The following is a 13,670-nucleotide window of genomic DNA, read 5'->3' as shown; positions in this document are numbered from 1 at the left end:
TATAAATACTAAAACAATAAACTATAATAATAATTAATATAATTATCAATAACAATAATAACAATAATAATAGCAATAATAGCAATCATCTAACAAAATATTATTATTATTATTATTATTACTTTAATAATAATAATAATAACAATCATCAAACAATAAAAAATATTATTACTATTACTATATTTATAATCATAATAGTAATAGTAATAATCATTTTAAATAATTAAAATTAATTAAATAAATAATAAAATAATAACAATCATTTAACAATAAAATATCATTATTACTGTTGTTATTATTATTATCATTGTAGTAACAGTAATAATATTTTTATTGTTAGAAGATTGTTATTATTGCTGTTATTATTAATAATAATATAAAATATTATCATTGTTTGTCATTATTTTACTATTTATAGTAAATAATAATAATAATGATAATAATTAATTTAATTAAATAATTAATAATTAATAATAATTTCCTGCATCATTACTGGATTTCAATAAGTGAAACCTTTTATATTAATTTTTATATTATATTATCTTTTAATATATATTTTTTTATTCTTTATCATTAAATTTTACAATAATTTGTGCTGATTTTTAATAATAGTATTATTATTTCAAATATGAAATCACTTTATATTGATATGATTTATATCCATAAAACAGTAGCCAAATTGAGCTGCTTTTCAAACAAGCACAACTAAATTTAAATCAGAATTTTTATAACTATCCTAAAATACCATTTGTATAACCATAAAAATCGCGCAGCACTCTTTCTCTGTGTCCTGTATCTGTGGTCATCATTCATCTGTGAATGTGTCCACATTTTAGCAAGTCAGACAATGCAGATTGTGTGTGTAATTATGTCCGCTTAAGTGATTATTTGTTCTTGGACCTCACCCATGTCTGCCGGCGACACCATGTCTGAGCACCTTTATTTGGGGGCCTGCAGAAAGATCTGTCCACCCATTCTCTGCACTCGTCTTCAGTCTTCATGCGTTGAGTATTGTCCAATCAGCTCTTCAACGTAGCCTTTGTTACCTCATCTTTCCTTTAGATAGTCTCTGAGGGCCGAAAACATAGTGTGTGGCCTTTTAGTCTCTTAAAGGAACACACACCTTATATTTTTTTGCTCTCCTTAGCTTCTCTAAGAGTTAAACAGCTGAGTTTTATCAGATTTGAATCCATTCAGTCTGGTAAGAGCACGTTTAGCTTAGCTTAGCATAGATCATTGAATTGTATTAGCTTATTAGCATCTCTCTTAAACAGATCAAAAAAGACTTTATAATTATTATTTTTTTGTATTTAAAGCTTGAATCTTTTGTAGAAGCTTTGTTGACCAACGGAAAATGAAAAGTTGCTAGATTCTAGGTCCAAATAACTAGGAACAATACTCTTATTCTGGCGTAGTAATTGAATCGGATTAGACCATTAGCATCTCACTTAAAAAAAAAAAAAGAGTTTTTTTTTAATTGTTTTCTATTAAAAGCTTGGCTGTTTTGTTGTAACGTTGTGCCCTATGAACAACAGAAAATCAAAAAACTAATTTCTAGGTGGAAATGGCTAGGAATTATACTTATATTCTGGAGAAATCATCAAGGAATTTTGCTGCTGTACCACGGCTGAAGCAAGCACAGTGATATTATCCAGTGCCTGAAAATAGTCCCCAGCTATGTAACTAGTTAACAACACTGTGTAACATCATTGCGATTGCTTCAGCCATGATATAACAGCAGAGTTCCTTAATTTTTAAACCAGAATATGCCATATGTTTATTTTATTTGTGCGAAACTTCAATTGTGTGTGGCTGTTAAGTCTCTTAAAGGAACACTCCAGTTTTTTTTGGGAATTAGGCGAGTTAGGCTCAGTTTTTAATTCATTTTAAATCCATTCAGCGGATGTTTAAGTTTGGTGGGAGCACTTTTAGCTTAGCTTAGCATAGATCATTGAATCAGATTAGACCATTAGCATCTCGCTCAGAAAAATTTTAAAAATCAATTTGTAATTTTTTTGTGTTTAACACTTGACTCTTTTGTAGTAACTTTGTGTATTATGACCAAAAGAATGAAAAGTTGCTATTCTTTATGTCGAAATGGCTATGAACTCTACTCATATTCAGAATGCGAGTATAATTCCAAGCCATATCTTTAGTTTACTTATGTGGAACTCGAATCGTGCATGGCTGTTTAGTCTCTTAAAGCACTCTACTTTCTTGCAAATAGACTCATTTTACAATTTCCCAAAGAGTTAAACAGTTGAGTTTTATTGAGTTTAAATATATTTAGTTGATCTCAGGGGGTGTTTTTAGCTTAGCTTAGCATAGATCATTGAATTGGATTAGACCATTAGCATCTCGCTTAAAAAAAATAAAATTGTAAACATTTTTTTATATTTTAAAGCTTGACTCTTTTGTTGTACCTTTGGGTACTAAGACAGAAAATTAAAAATGGCTTTTTTCCTGGTCAGAATGACGGAGCGAAGATAGTTCCTAGGCACATCAGCCTAGAAAATACTGGACTTAAACTTTTCCGTCAGCCTAAGTAGAAGAGCCAAGCTTTACAAAAAAACAAAACAAAACCATGACATGCTAATGGTCTAATCTGATTCATTGATTTATGCTAAGCTAAGCTAAAAGTGCTCCCGTCAGATCTAGAGATCAGCTGAATGCATTAAAAAATGGTAAAACTGCTACTTTAACTGTAGGTAACTTGTAAAATGAGCCCAAAAAGTGTAGTGTTTCTTAAATAAGCCTCCAGAGAGTGTGTGTGTGTGTGTGTGTGTGTGTGTGTGTGTGTGTGTGTGTGTGTGTGCGTGTGTGTGTGTGTGTTTTGTAAAGCCGGCAATCTCTGCCTTCAAGGTGGCTTTGGGCTGGTTGGGTGGGTTTTCTCGGGGCAGGGGTGCGAGGGTATTTCTAGCTCTCGGGGCAGAGGTTGGACTATGCCAGCCTTCCCCCACCGAGCCGTTTCCTTTCAAAAACACTCGTCAGGAAACCACTTCAAACAATCACATTCCGTGCAGAGAAAGGTCTGCACCACTCCTGGAACTTGGGAAAACCTCTCCCTTCCCCTCGCAAGGCGACTCTGTTTCTCCGGCTCGCTCTCATGAGTGAATCTCCATCTCGCCAGATGTTCACATGCACACATGCGCAGTCGTGTGCTCTAATAAACAGTGGTACTTAAAAATCGTACTCAAGGAAAAAAACTATTGCGTGCCAAAAAATACAGTGCAAGTAGAGTAAACACAGTTGATTATTAGCCCCCCTTTGATTTGTTTTTCTTTTTTAAATATCTCCCAAATTATATTTTACAGAGCAAGGAAATTTTCGCAGTATGTCTGATAATATTTTTTCTTCAGTAGAAAGTTTTATTTGTTTTATTTTGGCTAGAATAAAAGCAGATGTTAATTTTTATAAAGCCATTTTAGGGACAAAATTATTAACCCCTTAAGCTTTTCTTTTTTCCAATAATCTACAGAACAAACCATCGTTATACAATAGCTTTCCTAATTACCCTAACCTTCCTAGTTAACCTGATTAACATAGTTAACCCTTTAAATGTCACTTTAAGCTGTATAGATGTGTCTTGAAAATTATCTAGTCAAATATTATTTACTGTCATCATGGCAAAGATAAAATAAATCAGTTATTAGAAATGAGTTATTAAAACTATTATGTTTAGAAATGTGCTGAAAACAATCTCAGTTAAACCAAAATTGGGGCAAAAAATAAACAGGGGGGAGAAAGCAAATAATTCAGGACGGCTATTAATTCTGACTTCAGCTTTGCCTTTTCTAAACTACTTAAAGCGTGAGTAAAGAGTAGCCCTCCTAAAAGTAGTCCTCGAGTAATGAGTCGTATTATGCAGTGGAAATGATTCCCTGCATCAGTAGCTATGTTTCCATTCCACTGATTTTATGTGCATTTTGCAATATTCCATGCTGTCTCATGCCAATTTGTAACGTTTGATTTAGTGGCTAATTTGTAATTGTGCGATCTCATTTGTATATTTTTTTAGGAATTGCTCATCATCAGTGCTGGTTGGATTTAGGGGTGGTCATTTTCATGTGCATTATCATAGGACTGATTTTGTATGAATTTGTACGAATTAGCCACTTTAATTCCTGTTAATTAGGCAATGATATTAAAACACAAATATTATAACGTGAAGTGGACGCTGATAACAATTAGTGCGGATCCAAACGCAGGTTTATTAAGTGATCAGGCAAGCGATGGTCAACAAAGGGGCAAACAGATGTGCACAGGAAATCCAGAGTCGTAGTCAAATAACAGGCAGATGATCAGTACAGGCAGGCAGCAGGCAACGTAAACAAGCAAACAAGGCGAGGGTCACAAACACAGCAAGGAATCGTTTGCAATCGCTTGGGACCTGCTGAATAAAAAATAGTTTCCCAAGTCGTTCAAGAATCATTGCTGTAAGTCCATAATGTGTATATGTTAGTTGTAATACTACAACTCCTTGAAATGTTTAAAAAAAAAACTAAAATTCAAATTTGCCTGGTGTTTTTTTTTATTCATAACTGTTGAAGAATACTTTGTGTGTCTATTTAGACCTGATAGTTCATTTAAATAAATAATAAGCTTTGCTGGTATGATTGTTAATAGTAGCCTGCTTTGTTAAATTTACATTAAAGCATTATAATCATATGACGAATACACAAACCGCTTTTCGGGGGGTCTGTCATGGTGTACAACTTGAGTACTAAGAATTATTTGACAACGTCGTCACTGTTAACGAAAACAAACTGGAATCTTACTTTCGGTTTATTTGCGTTAATTGCAAGTGACGAGGGTGACGCAGTGGCGCAGTAGGTAGTGCTGTTGCCTCACAGCAAGAAGGTCGCTGGGTCGCTGGTTCGAGCCTCGGCTCAGTTGGCGTTTCTGTGTGGAGTTTGCATGTTCTCCCTGCGTTCGTGTGTGTTTCCTCCAGGTGCTCCGGTTTGCCCCACAGTCCAAAGACATGCGTTACAGGTGAATTGGGTAGGCTAAATTGTCCGTAGTGTATGAGTGTGTGTGTGTGTGAATGTGTGTGTGTGTGGATGTTTCCCAGAGAGTAGCTGGAAGGGCATCCACTTGCTAGATAAGTTGGCGGTTCATTCCGCTGTGGCGACCCCGGATTAATAAAGGGACTAAGCCGACAAGAAAATGAATGAGTGAATGAATTGCAAGTGACGTGACAGGTGCAGGTGTCGATTGTTAATGACGTCACTTGCATAGGAAGCGTGGGTGCCTGAGCGTGCAAGTCTGAAGGTGCAAGTGCAACTCTGCAGCCAGACCCTTCTCGAACCCAGCATTTCTTATAGTGAAGTTAATAGTTTGTTTACAGTTTGAATTATGCATTTAAATACAGCGTGACCATAATTACACTCATCATTTTCGATTCATCAGCCTGCTGCCTTGATATATTTCCAATTTCAACCTTTGCATTTTCCTCCCAGACACTTATTTTAGCATTACCCCAGCATATTATGGAGATGTTTTGCGTTTGGAATTCTAAGCAGCTTTAACGTCAGACTGAAATATTCAAGGATGGGCAAAAATAAACCTCAGCCTGCTCTTTCCTAACATGAGGATCACACTCTTTGCTCTCTGTTTATATAATACCTCATGTTCACCTTTTAAAAGTCTCACAGCTGATGTAGAGAGACCTTCGCTTTTCTTCCATTGCGTCAAGGCTGTAACGCTGTCCTTCATAAATAACAATTATAGCCTGCTAGGTTCTCTATTATTACCTCCATATTGCTGTTTATTGTTTGTGCGTCAGTGTGTTTCCCTGTCGAGGTGCACAAATGACCTCACATGACCTCACAGCTGTTGGTGTTTAAGGCTTCTGATTGGCTGATTCCTTTATTCAATCAAACAGGCTGCGAAAGGATGCAGGACATATTGATTTAATTAGTGATAGTTGGCTTGATGGAGGCCTTGTTGCCATGGAGACAGTGGGTTGGGCAGTGAGATCTACAGCAGCAGAGAGGGAATGATGGCCTTTAAACGCACTCACATAGATGCACACACACTTACACTTGTACAGCTATCTTTATGGGGACTTCTCTTAGGTGTAATGATGTTTATAGTGTACATACTGTAAATATTATCCTCAACCATACCCAGCCATACTCATAACGCCACCCCTCACATGAATACATTTTCAAAATGTTTCATTCAGTTTGATTTACGAGCCTTTTTCCTAATGGGGACCAAAAAATGTCCCCACAAGGTCAAAATTCCAACATAGGCTCGTTCTGAAAACGTAGCCCTATAAGAGAATTTTGTAGCCAGAGAAACGTATGGCTGCGTTTCGTCTTTATTACGAACTCTACGGGGTGGTATGCCATTCCTTTTCGCATTTACCAGCTGACCACTTACCTCAGTGTGCCGTCAATGAAAACTTTTATTTCGTATGCCATTAAATACAAGCAATAGTAATTATTCACAAGTAATTAGCAAATCAGTCATGATCGATTTAAATTATTTATGATTGATCAAAATTAGGCCCAATCAGTCGAAATCAGGCATGACCAATCGAAAATTAAACATTTCAAAATTAGTCGCAATCAATTGTAATTAGGTAAGATCAATCGAAATTAACCACGATTAATCGAAAGTTAGCCACAGCGAATTGAACTTAGTCATGATTAATTGGAATTAGCTGCGATCAATTGAAATTTGCTGTGATTAATCCAAGTTAGTCACGATCAATCAAAATTAGCCATGGTCAATCTAAATTAGTCATGATCAATTAAAATTAGTTGTGATTGATCAAAATTAGCCACAATTAATGGAGATCAGGCATGACCAATCGAAATTAATCACGGCCATTCAAAATTAGCAGTGATTAATCGATATTAGCCACTATCAATTGTAATTAGGTATGATTAATCGCAATTAACCACGATTAATCGAAATTTAGCCACAGCAAATGGCTAGCAAAAAGAATCGAAACCTGTCACGATCAATTGAAATTTGCTGTGATCAATCAAAATTTGCCATTATTTATCCAAATTAGTCACGATCAATCGAAATTTGCCATGGTTAATCGAAATTAGTTGTGAGTAATAGATATTAGCCAGGACAAATCAAAATTAGGCAGTACAAATTGAATTTTGTCACGGCCAATCAAAATTAGCAGTGATTAATCTAAAATAGCCGCAATCAATCGAAGATAGGCATGACCAATCAAAATGAATCATGATTAATCGAATTTTAGCCACAATGATATTAGTCATGATCAATCGAAATTTGTTGTGAATAATACAAACTAGTTACGATGAATCGAAATTAGCCACGGACAATTGAAATTAGTCATGATTAGCCACAACCAATCCAAATCAGGTATGACCAATTAAAATCAGTCATGGCTAATTGAAACTAGCATTGATCAATTGAAATTAGCCACAATCAATCAAAATCAGTCACGATTATTGAAATTACTCATGATTAACTAAAATCAGTCATGACTAATCAAAATTAGCAATGATTAGTCTAAATTATCCACAGCAAATTGAAATTAGTCTAAATTAGTCATGAACAATTTAAATGAGCTCTCATCAATCGAAATTTGTAGTGATTAATCCAAATTAGTCACGATCAATTAAAATTAGCCACAGTCAATCTAAATTAGCCTTGATCAATCTAAATTAGCTACGAAAAATTGAAATTAAACATGATCAATTGAAATTTGAGATTAATTGAGATCACGATCAATAGAAAGCCATGGTCAATTGAAATTAGCCATGGCCAATCAATATCAGGCATAACTAATCAATATTAGTCACGACTAATCTAAATTAGCAGTGGTTAATTGAAATTAGCCGTGACCAATCGAAACTAAGCTTGATTCATTGAAATTTCCCATGGTCAATCGAAATTAGTCATAATCAATTAAAATAAGCCATGATTAATTCGAAATCAGCTACGACCAATCAAATTAGTCATGATTAATCGAAATCAGCCACGACCAATCGAAATTAGTCATGATTAATTAAAATCAGCCACAATTGATCAAAATTAATCACGGATAGTTGAAATTAGTCATGTTCAGTTGAAATTAGCCATGATTAATCTAAATCAGCTACGACCAATTGAAATTAGACATGAATAATCGAAATCAGAAATGACCAATCGAAATTAGTCATTATTAATCGAAATCAGCCACAACCTATCGAAATTAGTCATGATTAATTCAAATCAGCCACAATTGATCAAAATTAATCACAGATAGTTGAAATTAGTCATGTTCAGTTGAAATTAGCCATGATTAATCTAAATCAGCTACGACCAATTGAAATTAGACATGAATAATCGAAATCAGAAATGACCAATCGAAATTAGTCATTATTAATCGAAATCAGCCACGACCTATCAAAATTAGTCATGATTAATTCAAATCAGCCACAATTGATCAAAATTAATCACGGATAGTTGAAATTAGTCATGTTCAGTTGAAATTAGCCATGATTAATCTAAATCAGCTACGACCAATTGAAATTAGACATGAATAATCAAAATCAGAAACGCGATTCGAAATTAGTCATGATTAATCTAAATCAGCCTCGACCTATCGAAATTAGCCATGCTTAATTAAAATCAGCCACAATTGATCAAAATTAATCACGGATAGTCAAAATTAGTCATGATCAATCGAAATTATTCATGATTAATCTAAATCAGTCATGACTAATTAAAATAGCCACAACCAATCAAATTTAGTCATGATTAATTGAAATTAGATGTGATTAATCATATTAATAATTTTCCCAGCGAAACTAATCTGTCAATTGGGTAAGCAAAATAATCTTATTTCAAACTGAAAACAGGATTATTTTGCAGAGTATTTGACTTATTTCAAGGAAAAACTTACTTAATTTTAACTTATTATTTCTGGAAACAAAACAGCAAGAAAAGGCTTCTTGATTTAAGAATTTCGAGATATCTGGACTAGAAACAAGACTTTAACTTAAAGAACGAAGCCTTCTTTTGCAGTTTAGCATCCCACATTATCCCAGACATTCCGTGGTTGAAGCCACAGCAGCTACCGTTTACTGTAACTTCACTGACATTTTTACAACTTCCCCATATGCGTGCGTTTCGCTCTTACCCACCATGTAGGAGTCTCCTTTTCGGAAGTGAGGTTTATCTGTTCCTCTCTCCCAGTAACTTTCCCTCTCCCACGGTAGCGACCTGCCCTTTCTGGGTCATGTTAACAAAACATTGGCTTTCCTCCCCCCCCAGTTCTCCAGTAGATGGTTTATTCCAGTCATTCCACCGCACTGGCACCAGTTCACTTCTGCTTTTGGATTGCTGGTGTCTGACTGTGTTTGTTGATCGGTAAGTCTCCTGCCAGGGGTTTATCTATCTGGGCTTCTGTGAGCGCTGCTGGATGTGTTTGCTTGTTGAGAGAAATCTTTGGAGTTTTTTATGTAAGGCTGTGTTCAGAATAGGATGTATACTGTGTAAAACTGCACACTGTAAACTGAGCACTGCGAAAAATTGATTGTTTTGTTTTTGTTTTCAGTTCTTAAATCAAGAAACATTTTGTAGAGTATGCGCTATTGTTTAGTTTCAGAAATAATAATGTCAAAATTAAGGAAGTCTTTCCTTTAAAAAAATAAGTTAAATAAACTTGTTTTGTTATTCGTTTAATTTGTTTATTTTTAAAGTAAAATCTTGATTAATTTTTAAACAAGCTATCTTCCTTCCATATCATATCCATAAAGAAAGAAAACTAAGAAAACAGATTTGTTTATCTTTTGCTTACAAAAAAAAAGAGATAAAAAATGAGATATTGGCTCGATTTAAGTTTTTTGGTTAAGGGTAAGAAAATGGATAAACGACTTTAAAATTTCTTATACAAATGTATGCAGTGCTGAAACGCCGATATTTCTCTGATTGGTTAACCAAATCTCATGACATCGCCTTCAAAATAAAAGTCCTCTGCGAATCAGAATTATTTATTTATATATAAACTAAGTTTACATATTCTATCATTTGATCAGTTAGCAGGCTGCATTCATTGCGTATGTAAAAATGAAATAAAAACGTAAATTACCAGTATTATTACACATTTGTCATTAAAATATATGCATTATGGAGCAGAACCTAATTTGCATGATTGCTTCCGAGCAAAGCCTATATAATAATAATAATAATAATTACAGGTCGAGCCTTGGCTGGGTCAGTTGGCGTTTCTGTGTGGAGTTTGCATGTTCTCCCTGCGTTCGCGTGGGTTTTCTCTGGGTGCTCCGGTTTTTCCCACAGTCCAAAGACATGCGGTACAGGTGAACTGGGTAGGCTAAAATTGTCCGTAGTGTATGAGTGTGTATTGATGATTCCCAGTGATGGGTTGCAGCTGGAAGGGCATCCGCTGCTTAAAACATGTGCTGGATAAGTTGGTGGTTTATTCCACTATGGTGACCCTGGATTAATAAAGTCGAAAAGAAAATGAATGAATGAATGAATGAATGAATGAATGAATGAATGAATGGCTTTATTCTGTTAAAACAACCACCTGGATATACTTGATCCTACTCATCACATGCTTGCTACAAAATAAAAATAAATTAGACAAAAAATTGTTTTGAGCTGTATTTGTTGATTAATACTTTAATTAAAGGCAAAACTATGAGTAAACACTAACATATCTATTATTCAGTCACAAAATGGCGCCAAACAGTCCAAACTGCTGTGATCTCATAAGGAAACGTAACTATTTTACGTTTTGTCAGTTTAGTGGTTAATTTCTTTGTTTTTAATGGCTCAGACCCCACCCCTTAACCAGGGCCAGACGGAATCTGCGGACGTTTTTTGCTATTTCTGCTGAGAATTTTGGTAAAAATCTGCAGATTTATGCGAAATTATTTTGGGAGAATCCAGCGGACTATCATAACTAAAACCTTAATATATGAAATAAAAAGTAATAAATTACTGAATAAAAATGGAATAATTTCAGATTTACACATTTACTCAAGTAAATAAACAGAATTAATGATTGTTTAAAAATCTGCGGAATTCTGTGGAAAATCTGCGAAATTCTGCGCGTGCTGATTCCGTGTGGGCCTACCCCTAACCCAACCGTCAACAGGAAATTAGCAAATCGTACTAAATTGTATAAATGAGATTGCACAGATTCATTCATTCAAATTAGCCACTAAATCAAAAAGTTACGAATTGCTACAAGATGGCGTTGGCATAACAGACAAGCATATACATTTATATTTACATATTTTATGTAAATTTAAGTGTGAAAGCATTCACAAATATGGGCATTTTGATTTTCCAATGTGACCCTACTACACGCAAAAAAGACGTTTGCTGTTTGCTCAAACTACTTATTTCAAGAGTTCCCACTTAGATATGCTTAGTGTTTATAGCAGGTTTGGGATGCTGTCCCGGGAGAGAACCTTGAGCGCAGAGATACTTGAGCCCTAGGGGGATTATTAGGGGATTTTTAGGGGATCAGGTAGGTCTCGAGAGCTCCCTCTTAGAAAAGGGAGAAAAGAGAGGAGATGGGGTGGGAGAGGGGATTCTTCCAAAACGAAAATAGAGTAGTAGAGAGAAAACGATCCATTTATAGTAAGCTTGGACCACTCTATCGTATTATTATACTGATTATAGGTGAGAATCTAGTCGTGCTCAATCATACCACGTGCTCCTCTCGAATTTAGTTTGTGAAACTTCACTTAAAATAAACTGAACCAGTTGAGAAGTTTTGTTCCTAAACAGCAAACTCAGTGTCACACCCCTGCTCTGATTATGGTACACTCCAATTTACTCATTCAATCTCTGGCCAATCAGGACTGCCTCAAGGGCTTTATTAACCGCACCTGTGCCCACAGTTTATAAACACAATTATTCAGGATTTGTGACAACTGTTTTGTGTTTTATGTTCAATCCACTTAAATTGATCAAAACTAATAAGTTAACTCCTCCATGTTGTCCCAACACAAATGGAAATGGTATAAAACCCAGCATTTTTACAGTGTAAACCCCAAAATATGTGCAGACTGTGTGGACGCTGCACTTTGCACATCACTGTCAGTGTTGTTATCTGAGTGTGGAATGTGAAAGGTTTTCAATGCTGACTAAAGAAACAATGTTCAACATTAATAGCTGTCATTTTTTTATGAAAGCTAAAAGCATAAAAGCACAACACGCTGTTAGCTGTCATCCGTTTAATTGTGCAGCAATTAACTAACATGAAAGAACGCAGCCGCTGCCTTGATCTGCATCTTGCTCTCAGCGACTTGAATGTGGAGCGGTTGTGCAAATGGTTTGTTGGTGGCTCATGCTGGGTGAAATCTCACATCCAAATATCATTTATTACTTCTGTCTTATGGAAATGGATGATTGAGTGCAGTAGTTTGTTTTATGGCAAACAGTATGCTGTAGTATGGAGTCTTCCTTACAGAAAGTTTGCATAATCATTTATTCATTCATTTTCCTTTGGGGTAGTTCCTTTATTCATCATGGCTTGCCACAGCAGACTGAACCGGCAACTTATCCAGCATATATTTTACAAAGCGCATGCCCTTCCAGCCGCAACCTAGTACTGGGAAACACCCATAAACACTCATTCACACACTTATATGCTATGGCCAATTTAGTTAATTCAATTCATCTATAGCACATGTCTTTTGGGGAAACCAGAGCACCTGGAGGAAACCCACACGAACACTGGGAGAACATGCAAACTCCACACAGAAACGCCAACCGAGTTGGCCAGGGCTCAAACTAGCAACCTTCTTGCTGTGAGGCGACAGTGCTAACCACTGAGCCACCGTGCCGCTGTATGCATAATGTGAACAGCAGCAAATTGTTCTTGGCGCTTCGTGTGATTACAGTTGAACCACTAAAGTCCAGTGAAACATTTAGACAAAAGTTTGTTTTTGGACTTTTAATGTACGTTTCTGTATCTCAAAGATGAGAGAGCTCTCTGATTTCATCTAAAATATCTTAATTTCTGTTCCAAAGATGTACGAAGGTCTCATATTTTGAAACGACATAGCATCTTGCTCAAAACATTCTCAATATTTTTTCATTTAAAGCTTGACTCTTTTTTTTTTTGAGTGAGATGCTAATGGTCTAATCCGATTGAATGATTTATGCTAAGCTAAGCTAATCAGCTGAATGTTAAACTTAACTGTTTTACTTTAGGTGACTTGTAAAATGAGTCTTACATAAAAAAGGTGGAGTGTTCAGGTCAGGTCCTCACCAACACTAAACATAAAGGAGAGCTAACATAAAAAGTTATGTTAATTGTCCTATTTAAAGCTTGACTCTTTTTTTTTTTTTTGAGTGAGATGCTAATGGTCTAATCCGATTCAATGATTTATGCTAAGCTAAGCTAATCAGCTGAAAGTTAAACTTAACTGTTTTACTTTAGGTGTACTTGTAAAATAAGTCTTTTATAAAAAAGGTGGAGTGTTCCCTTAAAGACAAGTCCTCACCAACATATAACAAAGGAAAGCTAATTTAAAGGAAAACTAACATTAGGAGTTCTGATCATTTAACGCTTGACTCTCTTTGTTCTCTCTCTCTTTTTGAGTGAGATGCTAATGGTCTAACCCGATTCAATGATTTATGCTAGGCTAATCAGCTGAATGGATTTAACAATGGTGAAACTTAAGTGTTTTTCTCTAGGCGACTTGTAA

At 35.3% G+C, this 13,670-nt stretch overlaps 1 protein-coding gene across 6 annotated transcripts in view; it reads left to right on the top strand.

Moving 5' to 3' along the window:
• Positions 1-13,670, top strand: part of ece2b (endothelin converting enzyme 2b) — a 150,566-nt gene that overhangs the window by 42,221 nt on the left and 94,675 nt on the right. For 2 of the 6 annotated variants that reach the window (XM_087283365.1, XM_087283362.1), the window contains exon 1: positions 9,304-9,348. The gene's annotated coding sequence lies outside the window, so the exon portion shown is untranslated. 6 annotated transcript variants of the gene reach the window in all.

The sequence above is a fragment of the Danio rerio genome, chromosome 15 (assembly GCF_052040795.2).
Source record: "Danio rerio strain M-AB ecotype USA chromosome 15, GRCz13ab, whole genome shotgun sequence".
Classification (NCBI taxonomy): Eukaryota; Metazoa; Chordata; class Actinopteri; order Cypriniformes; family Danionidae; genus Danio; species Danio rerio.
This window is presented reverse-complemented; position numbering and strand designations above follow the sequence as displayed.